Raw genomic sequence first — 17,392 nt, 5'->3', positions numbered from 1 at the left:
ATGGGATGCTATTATTACAATATTACTAATGTCTGTTGCGGTGACAGTCTCTTTAAATACGGTAAATAACCACGGTGCAGTCAGAAGGTGACGGTATGTGTGAAGGGTTAACTCATTTTGTCCTACAGAATGTCCTCTTCCTGCTAGGCTACCGATCTATTCATAGTGTAGTGGCACTGCAAGCAGCGTGAGCTGAGCCTGACAACTCTGGGGGTTTTACATCATACACTTTCACAGACAACTAAACACATCGAAAGACCATTCGCTGTTGTACACACCTGTGTTCACTGCATACGGTAGCCTATGGTAGCCTATTGTAGCCTATGGTAGCCTATGGTAGCATATGGTAGCCTATGGTAGCCTATGGTGGCATATGGTAGCATATGGTAGCCTATGGTAGCCTATGGTGGCATATGGTAGCATATGGTAGCCTATAGCCTATGGTGGCATATGGTAGCATATGGTTGCCTATGGTAGCCTATGGTAGCCTATGGTAGCCAATGGTAGCATATGGTAGCATATGGTAGCCTATGGTAGCATATGGTAGCCTATGGTGGAATATGGTAGCCTATGGTGGAATATGGTAGCATATGGTAGCCTATGGTAGCCTATGGTAGCATATGGTAGCCTATGGTAGCCTATGGTAGCCTATGGTGGCATATGGTAGCATATGGTAGCCTATGGTGGCATATGGTAGCATATGGTAGCCTATGGTAGCCTATGGCATATGGTAGCATATGGTAGCCTATGGTAGCCTATAGCCTATGGTGGCATATGGTAGCCTATGGTAGCATATGGTAGCCTATGGTGGAATATGGTAGCCTATGGTGGAATATGGTAGCCTATGGTAGCCTATGGTGGAATATGGTAGCATATGGTAGCCTATGGTAGCCTTTGGTAGCCTATGGGAAATAATTTGCTGCACTTGATTTAGTACTATGTCCCCTGTACAATGCAACCAGTAGAACAGCACCAGAAGTCACTCTGAGCTAAATCAAGCGCTCCTCAAATTACATCCAATACTTGGATGTATTGACCCAGCTCTGGGCTTTTATCCTCACATACAACAGAGCAGAGAAAGGACACCAAGAGGACGAGGGAATTAAGTCTACCGGTCATTCAGTGGCTGTGTACCATAGTGGCTGTGTACCATAGTGGCTGTGGACCATAGTTGCTGTGTACCATAGTGGCTGTGTACCATAAATCAAATCAAATGTATTTATATAGTGGCTGTGTACCATAGTGGCTGTGTACCATAGTGGCTGTGTACCATAGTGGCTGTGTACCATAAATCAAATCAAATGTATTTATATAGTGGCTGTGTACCATAGTGGCTGTGTACCATAGTGGCTGTGTACCATAGTGGCTGTGTACCATAGTGGCCGTGTACCATAGTGGCCGTGTACCATAGTGGCTGTGGACCATAGTGGCTGTGTACCATAGTGGCTGTGTACCATAGTGGCTGTGTACCATAGTGGCTGTGTATCATAGTGGCTGTGGACCATAGTGGCTGTGGACCATAGTGGCTGTGTACCATAGTGACTGTGTACCATAGTGGCTGTGTACCATAGTTGCTCCCTTCACTCTTAGAAAAAAGGGTTCCAAAAGGGTTCTTTGGATGTTTACATAGGAGAACCCTGTTTGGTTCAAGGTACATCCATTTTTGGTTCCAGGCAGAACTATTTTGGGTTCCATGTAGAACCCTCTGTGTAAAGGGTTCTACATGGAACTCAAAAAAGGTTCTGTCTGGAACCAAAAAGGGTTCTTCAAAGGGTTCTCCTATGGGGACAGACAGTGACTGTGACTCCATGTGTTTTTCCTCTACTGTCAGACAGTGAGGTAAGGTAATACTCCACTTCCTCATTCATAGTGTAGCTGTGTGATTAAACATAGACACACATCTCTAAAGATAGAAGGAAGCCATCTTTAAACTGTAGCGTGAGGAGTGACTGTCAACAAAACAACGCCATTCACTGTCATGTCAGCCCCATTCACTGTCATGTCAACAGAACAACCCCATTCACTGTCATGTCAACAGAACAACCCCATTCACTGTCATGTCAACAGAACAACCCCATTCACTGTCATGTCAACCCCATTCACTGTCATGTCAACCCGATTCACTGTTATGACAACCCCATTCACTGTCATGTCAACAGAACAAACCCATTCACTGTCATGTCAACCCCATTCACTGTCATGTCAACAGAACAAACCCCCTTCACTGTCATGTCAACAGAACAACCCCATTCACTGTCATGTCAACAGAACAACCCCATTCACTGTCATGACAACAGAACAAACCCATTCACTGTCATGACAACAGAACAAACCCATTCACTGTCATGTCAACCCCATTCACTGTCATGTCAACCCCATTCACTGTCATGACAACAGAACAACCCCATTCACTGTCATGTCAACCCAATTCACTGTCATGTCAACAGAACAACCCCATTCACTGTCATGTCAACAGAACAACCCCATTCACTGTCATGTCAACAGAACAACCCCATTCACTGTCATGTCAACAGAACAACCCCATTCACTGTCATGACAACAGAACAAACCCCATTCACTGTCATGTCAACAGAACAACCCCATTCACTGTCATGTCAACAGAACAAACCCATTCACTGTCATGTCAACAGAACAACCCCATTCACTGTCATGACAACAGAACAAACCCATTCACTGTCATGTCAACAGAACAACCCCATTCACTGTCATGTCAACCCCATTCACTGTCATGTCAACCCAATTCACTGTCATGTCAACAGAACAACCCCATTCACTGTCATGTCAACAGAACAACCCCATTCACTGTCATGTCAACAGAACAACCCCATTCACTGTCATGTCAACAGAACAACCCCATTCACTGTCATGTCAACAGAACAACCCCATTCACTGTCATGTCAACAGAACAACCCCATTCACTGTCATGTCAACAGAACAACCCCATTCACTGTCATGACAACAGAACAAACCCCATTCACTGTCATGTCAACAGAACAACCCCATTCACTGTCATGTCAACAGAACAAACCCATTCACTGTCATGTCAACAGAACAACCCCATTCACTGTCATGACAACAGAACAAACCCATTCACTGTCATGTCAACAGAACAACCCCATTCACTGTCATGTCAACCCCATTCACTGTCATGTCAACCCAATTCACTGTCATGTCAACAGAACAACCCCATTCACTGTCATGTCAACAGAACAACCCCATTCACTGTCATGTCAACAGAACAACCCCATTCACTGTCATGTCAACAGAACAACCCCATTCACTGTCATGTCAACAGAACAAACCCCATTCACTGTCATGTCAACAGAACAAACCCATTCACTGTCATGTCAACAGAACAACCCCATTCACTGTCATGTCAACAGAACAAACCCCATTCACTGTCATGTCAACAGAACAACCCCATTCACTGTCATGTCAACAGAACAACCCCATTCACTGTCATGTCAACCCCATTCACTGTCATGTCAACCCCATTCACTGTCATGACAACCCCATTCACTGTCATGTCAACAGAACAAACCCCATTCACTGTCATGTCAACAGAACAACCCCATTCACTGTCATGTCAACAGAACAAACCCATTCACTGTCATGTCAACAGAACAACCCCATTCACTGTCATGACAACAGAACAAACCCATTCACTGTCATGTCAACAGAACAACCCCATTCACTGTCATGTCAACCCCATTCACTGTCATGTCAACCCAATTCACTGTCATGTCAACAGAACAACCCCATTCACTGTCATGTCAACAGAACAACCCCATTCACTGTCATGTCAACAGAACAACCCCATTCACTGTCATGTCAACAGAACAACCCCATTCACTGTCATGTCAACAGAACAAACCCCATTCACTGTCATGTCAACAGAACAACCCCATTCACTGTCATGTCAACAGAACAACCCCATTCACTGTCATGTCAACAGAACAACCCCATTCACTGTCATGTCAACAGAACAACCCCATTCACTGTCATGACAACAGAACAAACCCCATTCACTGTCATGTCAACAGAACAACCCCATTCACTGTCATGTCAACAGAACAAACCCATTCACTGTCATGTCAACAGAACAACCCCATTCACTGTCATGACAACAGAACAAACCCATTCACTGTCATGTCAACAGAACAACCCCATTCACTGTCATGTCAACCCCATTCACTGTCATGTCAACCCAATTCACTGTCATGTCAACAGAACAACCCCATTCACTGTCATGTCAACAGAACAACCCCATTCACTGTCATGTCAACAGAACAACCCCATTCACTGTCATGTCAACAGAACAACCCCATTCACTGTCATGTCAACAGAACAAACTCCATTCACTGTCATGTCAACAGAACAACCCCATTCACTGTCATGTCAACAGAACAACCCCATTCACTGTCATGTCAACAGAACAAACCCCATTCACTGTCATGTCAACAGAACAACCCCATTCACTGTCATGTCAACAGAACAACCCCATTCACTGTCATGTCAACCCCATTCACTGTCATGTCAACCCCATTCACTGTCATGACAACCCCATTCACTGTCATGTCAACAGAACAAACCCCATTCACTGTCATGTCAACAGAACAACCCCATTCACTGTCATGTCAACAGAACAACCCCATTCATTGTCATGTCAACCCCATTCACTGTCATGTCAACAGAACAACCCCATTCACTGTCATGTCAACCCCATTCACTGTCATGTCAACAGAACAACCCCATTCACTGTCATGTCAACCCCATTCACTGTCATGTCAACAGAACAAACCCCATTCACTGTCATGTCAACAGAACAACCCCATTCACTGTCATGTCAACAGAACAACCCCATTCACTGTCATGCCAACCCCATTCACTGTCATGTCAACAGAACAAACCCCATTCACTGTCATGTCAACAGAACAACCCCATTCACTGTCATGTCAACAGAACAACCCCATTCACTGTCATGTCAACCCCATTCACTGTCATGTCAACAGAACAACCCCATTCACTGTCATGTCAACCCCATTCACTGTCATGTCAACAGAACAAACCCATTCACTGTCATGTCAACAGAACAATCCCCATTCACTGTCATGTCAACAGAACAAACCCATTCACTGTCATGTCAACAGAACAACCCCATTCACTGTCATGTCAACCCCATTCACTGTCATGTCAACAGAACAAGCCCATTCACTGTCATGTCAACCCCATTCACTGTCATGTCAACAGAACAAACCCATTCACTGTCATGTCAACAGAACAAACCCCATTCACTGTCATGTCAACAGAACAAACCCATTCACTGTCATGTCAACAGAACAACCCCATTCACTGTCATGTCAACAGAACAACCCCATTCACTGTCATGTCAACAGAACAACCCCATTCACTGTCATGTCAACAGAACAACCCCATTCACTGTCATGACAACAGAACAAACCCCATTCACTGTCATGTCAACAGAACAACCCCATTCACTGTCATGTCAACAGAACAAACCCATTCACTGTCATGTCAACAGAACAACCCCATTCACTGTCATGACAACAGAACAAACCCATTCACTGTCATGTCAACAGAACAACCCCATTCACTGTCATGTCAACCCCATTCACTGTCATGTCAACCCAATTCACTGTCATGTCAACAGAACAACCCCATTCACTGTCATGTCAACAGAACAACCCCATTCACTGTCATGTCAACAGAACAACCCCATTCACTGTCATGTCAACAGAACAACCCCATTCACTGTCATGTCAACAGAACAAACTCCATTCACTGTCATGTCAACAGAACAACCCCATTCACTGTCATGTCAACAGAACAACCCCATTCACTGTCATGTCAACAGAACAAACCCCATTCACTGTCATGTCAACAGAACAACCCCATTCACTGTCATGTCAACAGAACAACCCCATTCACTGTCATGTCAACCCCATTCACTGTCATGTCAACCCCATTCACTGTCATGACAACCCCATTCACTGTCATGTCAACAGAACAAACCCCATTCACTGTCATGTCAACAGAACAATCCCATTCACTGTCATGTCAACAGAACAACCCCATTCATTGTCATGTCAACCCCATTCACTGTCATGTCAACAGAACAACCCCATTCACTGTCATGTCAACCCCATTCACTGTCATGTCAACAGAACAACCCCATTCACTGTCATGTCAACCCCATTCACTGTCATGTCAACAGAACAAACCCCATTCACTGTCATGTCAACAGAACAACCCCATTCACTGTCATGTCAACAGAACAACCCCATTCACTGTCATGCCAACCCCATTCACTGTCATGTCAACAGAACAAACCCCATTCACTGTCATGTCAACAGAACAACCCCATTCACTGTCATGTCAACAGAACAACCCCATTCACTGTCATGTCAACCCCATTCACTGTCATGTCAACAGAACAACCCCATTCACTGTCATGTCAACCCCATTCACTGTCATGTCAACAGAACAAACCCATTCACTGTCATGTCAACAGAACAATCCCCATTCACTGTCATGTCAACAGAACAAACCCATTCACTGTCATGTCAACAGAACAACCCCATTCACTGTCATGTCAACCCCATTCACTGTCATGTCAACAGAACAAGCCCATTCACTGTCATGTCAACCCCATTCACTGTCATGTCAACAGAACAAACCCATTCACTGTCATGTCAACAGAACAAACCCCATTCACTGTCATGTCAACAGAACAAACCCATTCACTGTCATGTCAACAGAACAACCCCATTCACTGTCATGTCAACAGAACAAACCCATTCACTGTCATGTCAACAGAACAACCCCATTCACTGTCATGACAACAGAACAAACCCATTCACTGTCATGTCAACCCCATTCACTGTCATGTCAACAGAACAACCCCATTCACTGTCATGACAACAGAACAACCCCATTCACTGTCATGACAACAGAACAACCCCATTCACTGTCATGACAACAGAACAAACCCATTCACTGTCATGTCAACAGAACAACACTCTCACTAGTCTACCTGCCGCCCCTCCACTCTAACCACTAGACTACCTGCCGCCCCTCCACTCTAACCACTAGTATACCTGCCGCCCCTCCACTCTAACCACTAGTCTACCTGCCGCCCCTCCACTCTAACCACTAGTCTACCTGCCGCCCCTCCACTCTAACCACTAGTCTACCTGCCGCCCCTCCACTCTAACCACTAGTCTACCTGCCTCCCCTCCACTCTAACCACTAGTCTACCTGCCTCCCCTCCACTCTAACCACTAGACTACCTGCCGCCCCTCCACTCTAACCACTAGTCTACCTGCCGCCCCTCCACTCTAACCACTAGTCTACCTGCCGCCCCTCCACTCTAACCACTAGGCTACCTGCTCCCCATCCACTCTAACCACTAGTCTACCTGCCATCCCTCCACTCTAACCACTAGACTACCTGCCTCCAACCCACTCTAACCACTAGTCTACCTGCCTCCCCTCCACTCTAACCACTAGTCTACCTGTCGCCCCTCCACTCTAACCACTAGGCTACCTGCTCCCCCTCCACTCTAACCACTAGTCTACCTGCCATCCCTCCACTCTAACCACTAGGCTACCTACCGCCCCTCCACTCTAAACACTAGTCTACCTGCCTCCACTCCACTCTAACCACTAGGCTACCTACCGCCCCTCCACTCTAAACACTAGTCTACCTGCCTCCACTTCACTCTAACCACTAGACTACCTGCCGCCCCTCCACTCTAACCACTAGTCTACCTGCCGCCCTCCACTCTAACCACTAGTCTACCTGCCGCCCCTCCACTCTAACCACTAGTCTACCTGCCGCCCCTCCACTCTAACCACTAGTCTACCTGCCGCCCCTCCAGTCTAACCACTGGTCTACCTGCCGCTCCTCCGCCCCTCCACTCTAACCACTAGTCTACCTGCCACTCCTCCACTCTAACCACTAGTCTACCTGCCGCCCCTCCACTCTAACCACTAGTCTACCTGCCGCCCCTCCACTCTAACCACTAGTCTACCTGCCGCCCCTCCACTCTAACCACTAGGCTACCTGCCGCCCCCACTCTAACCACTAGTCTACCTGCCGCCCCTCCACTCTAACCACTAGTCTACCTGCCGCCCCTCCACCCCTCCACTCTAACCACTAGTCTACCTGCCGCCCCTCCACTCTAACCACTAGGCTACCTGCCGCCCCCACTCTAACCACTAGGCTACCTGCCTCCACTCCCTCTAACCACTAGGCTACCTGCCGCCCCCCACTCTAACCACTAGGCTACCTGCCGCCCCTCCACTCTAACCACTAGTCTACCTGCCGCCCTCCACTCTAACCACTAGGCTACCTGCCGCCCCCCCACTCTAACCACTAGGCTACCTGCCTCCACTCCACTCTAACCACTAGGCTACCTGCCGCCCCTCCACTCTAACCACTAGTCTACCTGATCGTAATACTGTACCTTCCTAATTCTTCTCCGATCTCGTAGAAATCCTCCACAGTCTGCTGCTTGAACAGGGCCATGCCTGCAGTCATTGACGGGGACGATGCCGTGGTTATGACGTGTAAATACATGGGTTCTCTATTCCGTCCATTATAGAAGTAAACCCTGTGTAAAAAAAGATAATTTATATGTCTGATAGTTCAGCGGGTGAAGTGTCGTGTTTGCTTGGGAGTTGTGCGACGTGCAACAACATGGCCAACATCGCAGAATCAGAGAAACATTTAGCCTACATACAACAACAAAAACGCGTCTTCCTTTTAAAATGATCATTACAATATATTAATTATGAGAAGAACGCTATAATTAAGCAATAAGGAGGTGTGGTATATGGCCCATATACCACGGCTAACGGCTGTTAGATTCGACCAACGCAATGAGAGGTGCCTTGTTGCTATTATAAACTGGTTACCAACATAATTAGAGCGGTAAAAATAAAGGTTTTATCCGTGGTATACGGTCATGGCAGTCAGCCAATCAGCATTCAGGGCTGGAACCACCCAGTTTATAACTAGTGTTATTCCATACTATTACTACTAGACTGTTGGTCAACTGTTATTAGCAACTTATTGTAGACACATTTGATTAGACTTTCTGCATCACCAAACATCAAGGGCAATGTGCGACGCAACACCTTAAATGACGCATACAGATGACCATTACAGTAAAGTTCAATAGATAGAAATATAGAGACATTTAACAAAAATATCTTACCATGTTGAAATGACCGTTAAAAAAGCGTGTCCACAAACTTCTTCGTTCACTGTCGTTTCTTTTCAAAGTTTACCGATCACCGTGTGGACGGCATTTCCCGACTGACCACGCGCGCTCTCAGGTTCACACTAAATGTCACTTGTTACCACGCGATAGAGCTACCTTCCCTGAGTCTATTTTCAAAGTTACAAATACACGTCTGTGTGTGTGTGTGTGTGTGTGTGTGTCTGTGTGTGTGTGTCTGTGTCTGTGTCTGTGTGTGTGTGTGTCTGTGTCTGTGTCTGTGTGTCTGTGTCTGTGTGTCTGTGTCTGTGTGTGTCTGTGTCTGTGTCTGTGTGTCTGTGTGTGTGTGTGTGTGTGTGTCTCTGTGTGTGTCTGTGTGTGTGTGTGTGTGTCTGTGTGTGTGTGTCTGTGTGTGTGTGTTCTCTTCCACTGCTTACAACATACAACGACTGGACAAAACATTAAGAACACCTGCTCTTTCCATGACATAGACTGACCAGGTGATTACAGGTGAAAGATATGATCCCTTATTGATGTCACGTGTTAAATCCACTTCAAATCAGTGTAGATGAAGGGGAGGAGTCAGGTTAAAGACGGATTTTTAAGCCTTGAGACGATAGAGACATGGATTGTTTATGTGTGTCATTCAAAATATTGAGGTGCCTTTGAACAGTGTACGGTAGTAGGTGTCAGGTACACTGGTTTGTGTCAAGAACTGCAACGCTGCTGGGTTTTTCACGCTCAACAGTTTCCCGTGTGTATCAAGAACGGTCCACCACCCAAAGGACATCCAGCCAACTTGACACAACTGTGGGAAGCATTGGAGTCAACATGGGCCAGAATCCCTACGGAACACATTCAACACCTTATAGAGTCCCTGTGGAACACTTTCGACACCTTGTAGAGTAAGCTCAACTTTCTGAACATTCGAGACGTGTAGTCCACTTGTCATTCCAATCTCCTTTGCATTAGCGTAGCCTCTTCTGTAGCCTGTCAACTATGTGTCTGTCTATCCCTGTTCTCTCCTCTCTGCACAGACCATACAAACGCTCCACACCGCGTGGCCGCGGCCACCCTAATCTGGTGGTCCCAGCGCGCACGACCCACGTGGAGTTCCAGGTCTCCGGTAGCCTCTGGAACTGCCGATCTGCGGCCAACAAGGCAGAGTTCATCTCAGCCTATGCCTCCCTCCAGTCCTCGACTTCTTGGCACTGACGGAAACATGGATCACCACAGATAACACTGCTACTCCTACTGCTCTCTCTTCGTCTGCCCACGTGTTCTCGCACACCCCGAGAGCTTCTGGTCAGCGGGGTGGTGGCACCGGGATCCTCATCTCTCCCAAGTGGTCATTCTCTCTTTCTCCCTTACCCATCTGTCTATCGCCTCCTTTGAATTCCATGCTGTCACAGTTACCAGCCCTTTCAAGCTTAACATCCTTATCATTTATCGCCCTCCAGGTTCCTCGGAGAGTTCATCAATGAGCTTGATGCCTTGATAAGCTCCTTTCCTGAGGACGGCTCACCTCTCACAGTTCTGGGCGACTTTAACCTCCCCACGTCTACCTTTGACTCATTCCTCTCTGCCTCCTTCTTTCCACTCCTCTCCTCTTTTGACCTCTCCCTCTCACCTTCCCCCTACTCACAAGGCAGGCAATACGCTCGACCTCATCTTTACTAGATGCTGTTCTTCCACTAACCTCATTGCAACTCCCTCCAAGTCTCCAACCACTACATTGTATCCTTTTCCCTCTCGCTCTCATCCAACACTTCCCACACTGCCCCTACTCGGATGGTATCGCGCCGTCCCAACCTTCGCTCTCTCTCCCCCGCTACTCTCTCCTCTTCCATCCTATCATCTCTTCCCTCTGCTCAAACCTTCTCCAACCAATCTCCTGATTCTGCCTCCTCAACCCTCCTCTCCTCCCTTTCTGCATCCTTTGACTCTCTATGTCCCCTATCCTCCAGGCCGGCTCGGTCCTCCCCTCCCCGCTCCGTGGCTCGACGAATCATTGCGAGCTCACAGAACAGGGCTCCGGGCAGCCGAGCGGAAATGGAGGAAAACTCGCCTCCCTGCGGACCTGGCATCCTTTCACTCCCTCCTCTCTACATTTTCCTCTTCTGTCTCTGCTGCTAAAGCCACTTTCTACCACTCTAAATTCCAAGCATCTGCCTCTAACCCTAGGAAGCTCTTTGCCACCTTCTCCTCCCTCCTGAATCCTCCTCCCCCTCCCCCCTCCTCCTCTCTGCAGATGACTTCGTCAACCATTTTCAAAAAGAAGGTCGACGACATCCGATCCTCGTTTGCTAAGTCAAACGACACCGCTGGTTCTGCTCACACTGCCCTACCCTGTGCTCTGACCTCTTTCTCCCCTCTCTCTCCAGATGAAATCTCGCGTCTTGTGACGGCCGGCCACCCAACAACCTGCCCGCTTGACCCTATCCCCTCCTCTCTTCTCCAGACCATTTCCGGAGACCTTCTCCCTTACCTCACCTCGCTCATCAACTCATCCCTGACCGCTGGCTACGTCCCTTCCGTCTTCAAGAGAGCGAGAGTTGCACCCCTTCTGAAAAAACCTACACTCGATCCCTCCGATGTCAACAACTACAGACCAGTATCCCTTCTTTCTTTTCTCTCCAAAACTCTTGAACGTGCCGTCCTTGGCCAGCTCTCCGCTATCTCTCTCAGAATGACCTTCTCGATCCAAATCAGTCAGGTTTCAAGACTAGTCATTCAACTGAGACTGCTCTTCTCTGTATCACGGAGGCGCTCCGCACTGCTAAAGCTAACTCTCTCTCCTCTGCTCTCATCCTTCTAGACCTATCGGCTGCCTTCGATACTGTGAACCATCAGATCCTCCTCTCCACCCTCTCCGAGTTGGGCATCTCCGGCGCGGCCCACGCTTGGATTGCGTCCTACCTGACAGGTCGCTCCTACCAGGTGGCGTGGCGAGAATCCGTCTCCTCACCACGTGCTCTCACCACTGGTGTCCCCAGGGCTCTGTTCTAGGCCCTCTCCTATTCTCGCTATACACCAAGTCACTTGGCTCTGTCATAACCTCACATGGTCTCTCCTATCATTGCTATGCAGACGACACACAATTCATCTTCTCCTTTCCCCCTTCTGATGACCAGGTGGCGAATCGCATCTCTGCATGTCTGGCAGACATATCAGTGTGGATGACGGATCACCACCTCAAGCTGAACCTCGGCAAGACGGAGCTGCTCTTCCTCCCGGGAAGGACTGCCCGTTCCATGATCTCGCCATCACGGTTGACAACTCCACTGTGTCCTCCTCCCAGAGCGCTAAGAACCTTGGCGTGATCCTGGACAACACCCTGTCGTTCTCAACTAACATCAAGGCGGTGGCCCGTTCCTGTAGGTTCATGCTCTACAACATCCGCAGAGTACGACCCTGCCTCACACAGGAAGCGGCGCAGGTCCTAATCCAGGCACTTGTCATCTCCCGTCTGGATTACTGCAACTCGCTGTTGGCTGGGCTCCCTGCCTGTGCCATTAAACCCCTACAACTCATCCAGAACGCCGCAGCCCGTCTGGTGTTCAACCTTCCCAAGTTCTCTCACGTCACCCCGCTCCTCCGCTCTCTCCACTGGCTTCCAGTTGAAGCTCGCATCCGCTACAAGACCATGGTGCTTGCCTACGGAGCTGTGAGGGGAACGGCACCTCAGTACCTCCAGGCTCTGATCAGGCCCTACACCCAAACAAGGGCACTGCGTTCATCCACCTCTGGCCTGCTCGCATCCCTACCACTGAGGAAGTACAGTTCCCGCTCAGCCCAGTCAAAACTGTTCGCTGCTCTGGCCCCCCAATGGTGGAACAAACTCCCTCACGACGCCAGGACAGCGGAGTCAATCACCACCTTCCGGAGACACCTGAAACCCCACCTCTTTAAGGAATACCTAGGATAGGATAAAGTAATCCTTCTCACCCCCCCCCTTAAAAGATTTAGATGCACTATTGTAAAGTGGCTGTTCCACTGGATGTCATAAGGTGAATGCACCAATTTGTAAGTCGCTCTGGATAAGAGCGTCTGCTAAAAGACTTAAATGTAAATGTAAATGTAGAGTCCCTGTGGAACGCTTTCGACACCTTGTAGAGTCCCTGTGGAACGCTTTCGACACCTTGTAGAGTCCCTGACCCCGATGATTTGAGGTTGTTCAGGCACAAAAGGGGGGTGAAAAATGTGACACTCTGTGTATGTAGTATGGTATTCTATAGTAAGGAGTATTGAAAAGCCCTGCCGTGATGTGTAGTGCAGTAACTATACCACAAGAGGGCACAACAGCACTAGAACATTAACACAGACACCTTCACCTTGTTATCCAACTGCATCAGGTATCGGCTGCTAATGGAAGGAACGGAGATTCAGAAAGTCAAAGTGCTGATATTACAGGATAGAGAGAGAGAGAGAGAGAGAGAGAGGAAGAGACAGAGAGAGACACAGAGAGAGAGAGAGAGGAAGAGAGGAAGAGACAGAGAGAGAGAGACACAGACATAGAGAGAGAGAGAGAGGAAGAGACAGAGAGAGAGAGAGAGAGAGGAAGAGAGGAAGAGACAGAGAGAGACACAGAGAGAGAGAGAGAGAGAGAGAGAGAGAGAGAGAGAGGAAGAGAGGAAGAGACAGAGAGAGACACAGAGAGAGAGAGAGAGAGAGAGAGAGAGAGAGAGAGAGGAAGAGAGGAAGAGACAGAGAGAGACACACAGGGAGAGAGAGAGACAGAGAGAGAGAGAGAGAGACAGAGAGAGACACAGAGAGAGAGAGAGAGAGAGAGAGAGAGAGAGAGAGAGGAAAGAGGAAGAGACAGAGAGAGACACAGAGAGAGAGAGAGAGAGAGAGAGAGAGAGAGAGGAAGAGACAGAGAGAGACACAGAGAGAGAGAGAGAGGAAGAGAGGAAGAGACAGAGAGAGACACAGAGAGAGAGAGAGGAAGAGAGGAAGAGAGGAAGAGACAGAGAGAGACACAGAGAGAGAGAGAGGAAGAGAGAGAGAGAGAGGAAGAGAGGAAGAGACAGAGAGAGAGAGAGAGGAAGAGACAGAGAGAGAGAGGAAGAGAGGAAGAGACAGAGAGAGAGAGACACAGAGAGAGACAGAGGAAGAGAGGAAGAGACAGAGAGAGACAGAGAGGAAGAGACAGAGAGAGGAAGAGAGGAAGAGACAGAGAGAGAGACACAGAGAGAGAGAGAGAGACAGAGGAAGAGACAGAGAGAGAGAGACACGGAGAGAGAGAGAGACACGGAGAGAGAGAGAGAGAGAGAGAGGAAGAGACAGAGAGAGAGAGAGGAAGAGACAGAGAGAGAGAGACACAGAGAGAGAGAGAGAGGAAGAGAGAGAGAGAGAGAGAGGAAGAGACAGAGAGAGGAAGAGAGAGAGAAAGAGAGGAAGAGACGGAGAGAGAGAGAGGAAGAGACAGAGAGAGAGAGAGAGAGAGACAGAGAGAGAGAGAGAGAGAGAGAGAGAGAGGAAGAGAATACCTGACCACTGTGACTGACCCAAACTTAAGGAAAGCTTTGACTATGTACAGACAGTGAGCATAGCCTTGCTATTGAGAAAGGCCGCCGTAGGCAGACATGGCTCTCAAGAGAAGACAGGCTATGTGCTCACTGCCCACAAAATGAGGTGGAAACTGAGCTGCACTTCCTAACCTCCTGCCCAATGTATGGCCATATTAGAGACACATATTTCCCTCAGATTACACAGATCCACAAAGAATTTGAAAACAAACCAAATTTTGATAAACTCCCATATCTATTGGGTGACATACCACAGTGTGACATCACAGCAGCAAGATGTGTGACCTGTTGCCACGAGAAAAGGTCAACCAGTGAACAACAAACACCATTGTAAATACAACCCATATTTATGTTGATTTATTTTCCCTTTTGTACTTTAACCATTTGCACATCATTACAACACTGTATAAAGACATAATATCACATTTTAAATGTCTTTATTATTTTGGAACTTTTGGGAGTGTAATGTTTACTGTTAATTTGTATAATTTTTTAAACTTTAGTTTATTATCTACCTCACTTGCTTTGGCAATATTAACATATGTTTCCCATGACAATAACGCCCTTAAATTTAAATTTAAATTGAATTGACAGATGGGTCAGGTAGTGGATCAGGAGAGGACCGATGGGTTCAGGTAGTGGATCAGGAGAGGACCGATGGGTTCAGGTAGTGGATCAGGAGAGGACTGACAGATGGGTCCAGGTAGTGGATCAGGAGAGGACCGATGGGTTCAGGTAGTGGATCAGGAGAGGACCGATGGGTTCAGGTAGTGGATCAGGAGAGGACCGATGACAGATGGGTTCAGGTAGTGGATCAGGAGAGGACCGATGGGTTCAGGTAGTGGATCAGGAGAGGACCGATGACAGATGGGTCCAGGTAGTGGATCAGGAGAGGACCGATGGGTTCAGGTAGTGGATCAGGAGAGGACCGATGACAGATGGGTCCAGGTAGTGGATCAGGAGAGGACCGATGGGTTCAGGTAGTGGATCAGGAGAGGACTGACAGATGGGTCCAGGTAGTGGATCAGGAGAGGACCGATGGGTTCAGGTAGTGGATCAGGAGAGGACCGATGGGTTCAGGTAGTGGATCAGGAGAGGACCGATGACAGATGGGTTCAGGTAGTGGATCAGGAGAGGACCGATGGGTTCAGGTAGTGGATCAGGAGAGGACCGATGACAGATGGGTTCAGGTAGTGGATCAGGAGAGGACCGATGGGTTCAGGTAGTGGATCAGGAGAGGACTGACAGATGGGTTCAGGTAGTGGATCAGGAGAGGACCGATGGGTTCAGATAGTGGATCAGGAGAGGACCGATGGGTTCAGGTAGTGGATCAGGAGAGGACCGATGACAGATGGGTTCAGGTAGTGGATCAGGAGAGGACCGATGGGTTCAGGTAGTGGATCAGGAGAGGACCGATGGGTTCAGGTAGTGGATCAGGAGAGGACCGATGGGTTCAGGTAGTGGATCAGGAGAGGACCGATGGGCTCAGGTAGTGGATCAGGAGAGGACCGATGGGTTCAGGTAGTGGATCAGGAGAGGACCGATGACAGATGGGTCCAGGTAGTGGATCAGGAGAGGACCGATGGGTTCAGGTAGTGGATCAGGAGAGGACCGATGACAGATGGGTTCAGGTAGTGGATCAGGAGAGGACCGATGGGTTCAGGTAGTGGATCAGGAGAGGACCGATGGGTTCAGGTAGTGGATCAGGAGAGGACCGATGGGTTCAGGTAGTGGATCAGGAGAGGACCGATGGGTCCAGGTAGTAGATCAGGAGAGGACCGATGGGTTCAGGTAGTAGATCAGGAGAGGACCGATGGGTTCAGGTAGTGGATCAGGAGAGGACCGATGGGTTCAGGTAGTGGATCAGGAGAGGACCGATGACAGATAGGATCAGATTCTGTACTCTGGGTGATGAGAATCAACCAATGGGATCAGATTCTGTACTCTGGGTGATGAGAATCAACCAATGGGATCAGATTCTGTACTCTGGGTGATGAGAATCAACCAATGGGATCAGATTCTGTACTCTGGGTGATGAGAATCAACCAATGGGATCAGATTCTGTACTCTGGGTGAAGAGAATCAACCAATGGGATCAGATTCTGTATCCTGGGTGATGAGAATCAACCAATGGGATCAGATTCTGTACTCTGGGTGAAGAGAATCAACCAATGGTATCAGGTTCTGTATCCTGGGTGATGAGAATCAACCAATGGGATCAGATTCTGTACTCTGGGTGAAGAGAATCAACCAATGGGATCAGATTCTGTACTCTGGGTGAAGAGAATCAACCAATGGGATCAGATTCTGTACTCTGGGTGAAGAGAATCAACCAATGGGATCAGATTCTGTACTCTGGGTGAAGAGAATCAACCAATGGGATCAGATTCTGTACTCTGTGTAAATGCAATTACAGCGTCAGGTATTGATATTGATGCTGGGAAGACTGGAGTGTCTCTCATATTATGGGGATGATAAATCACATTTCATCCAGCTGAGAACACAGTGTTTGTCAGCTTTTGGTTTCAGACTTATTTTCTTATTTTACACCAATGTAAGTTCATCTGTTTATTTGTGGACAGACAGAGACAGACAG

At 48.1% G+C, this 17,392-nt stretch overlaps 1 pseudogene; it reads right to left on the bottom strand.

The window, feature by feature from the left end:
- LOC135571151 (death-associated protein kinase 3-like) overlaps nucleotides 1–8,643 on the bottom strand; it is a 43,895-nt pseudogene extending 35,252 nt beyond the window's left edge.
- Between the last annotated feature and the right edge of the window lie 8,749 nt (nucleotides 8,644–17,392).

Source organism: Oncorhynchus nerka, unplaced genomic scaffold (assembly GCF_034236695.1).
Source record: "Oncorhynchus nerka isolate Pitt River unplaced genomic scaffold, Oner_Uvic_2.0 unplaced_scaffold_727, whole genome shotgun sequence".
NCBI lineage: Eukaryota > Metazoa > Chordata > Actinopteri > Salmoniformes > Salmonidae > Oncorhynchus > Oncorhynchus nerka.
The sequence above is the reverse complement of the archived record's forward strand: the minus strand, read 5'-3'. Positions and strand labels throughout refer to the sequence as shown.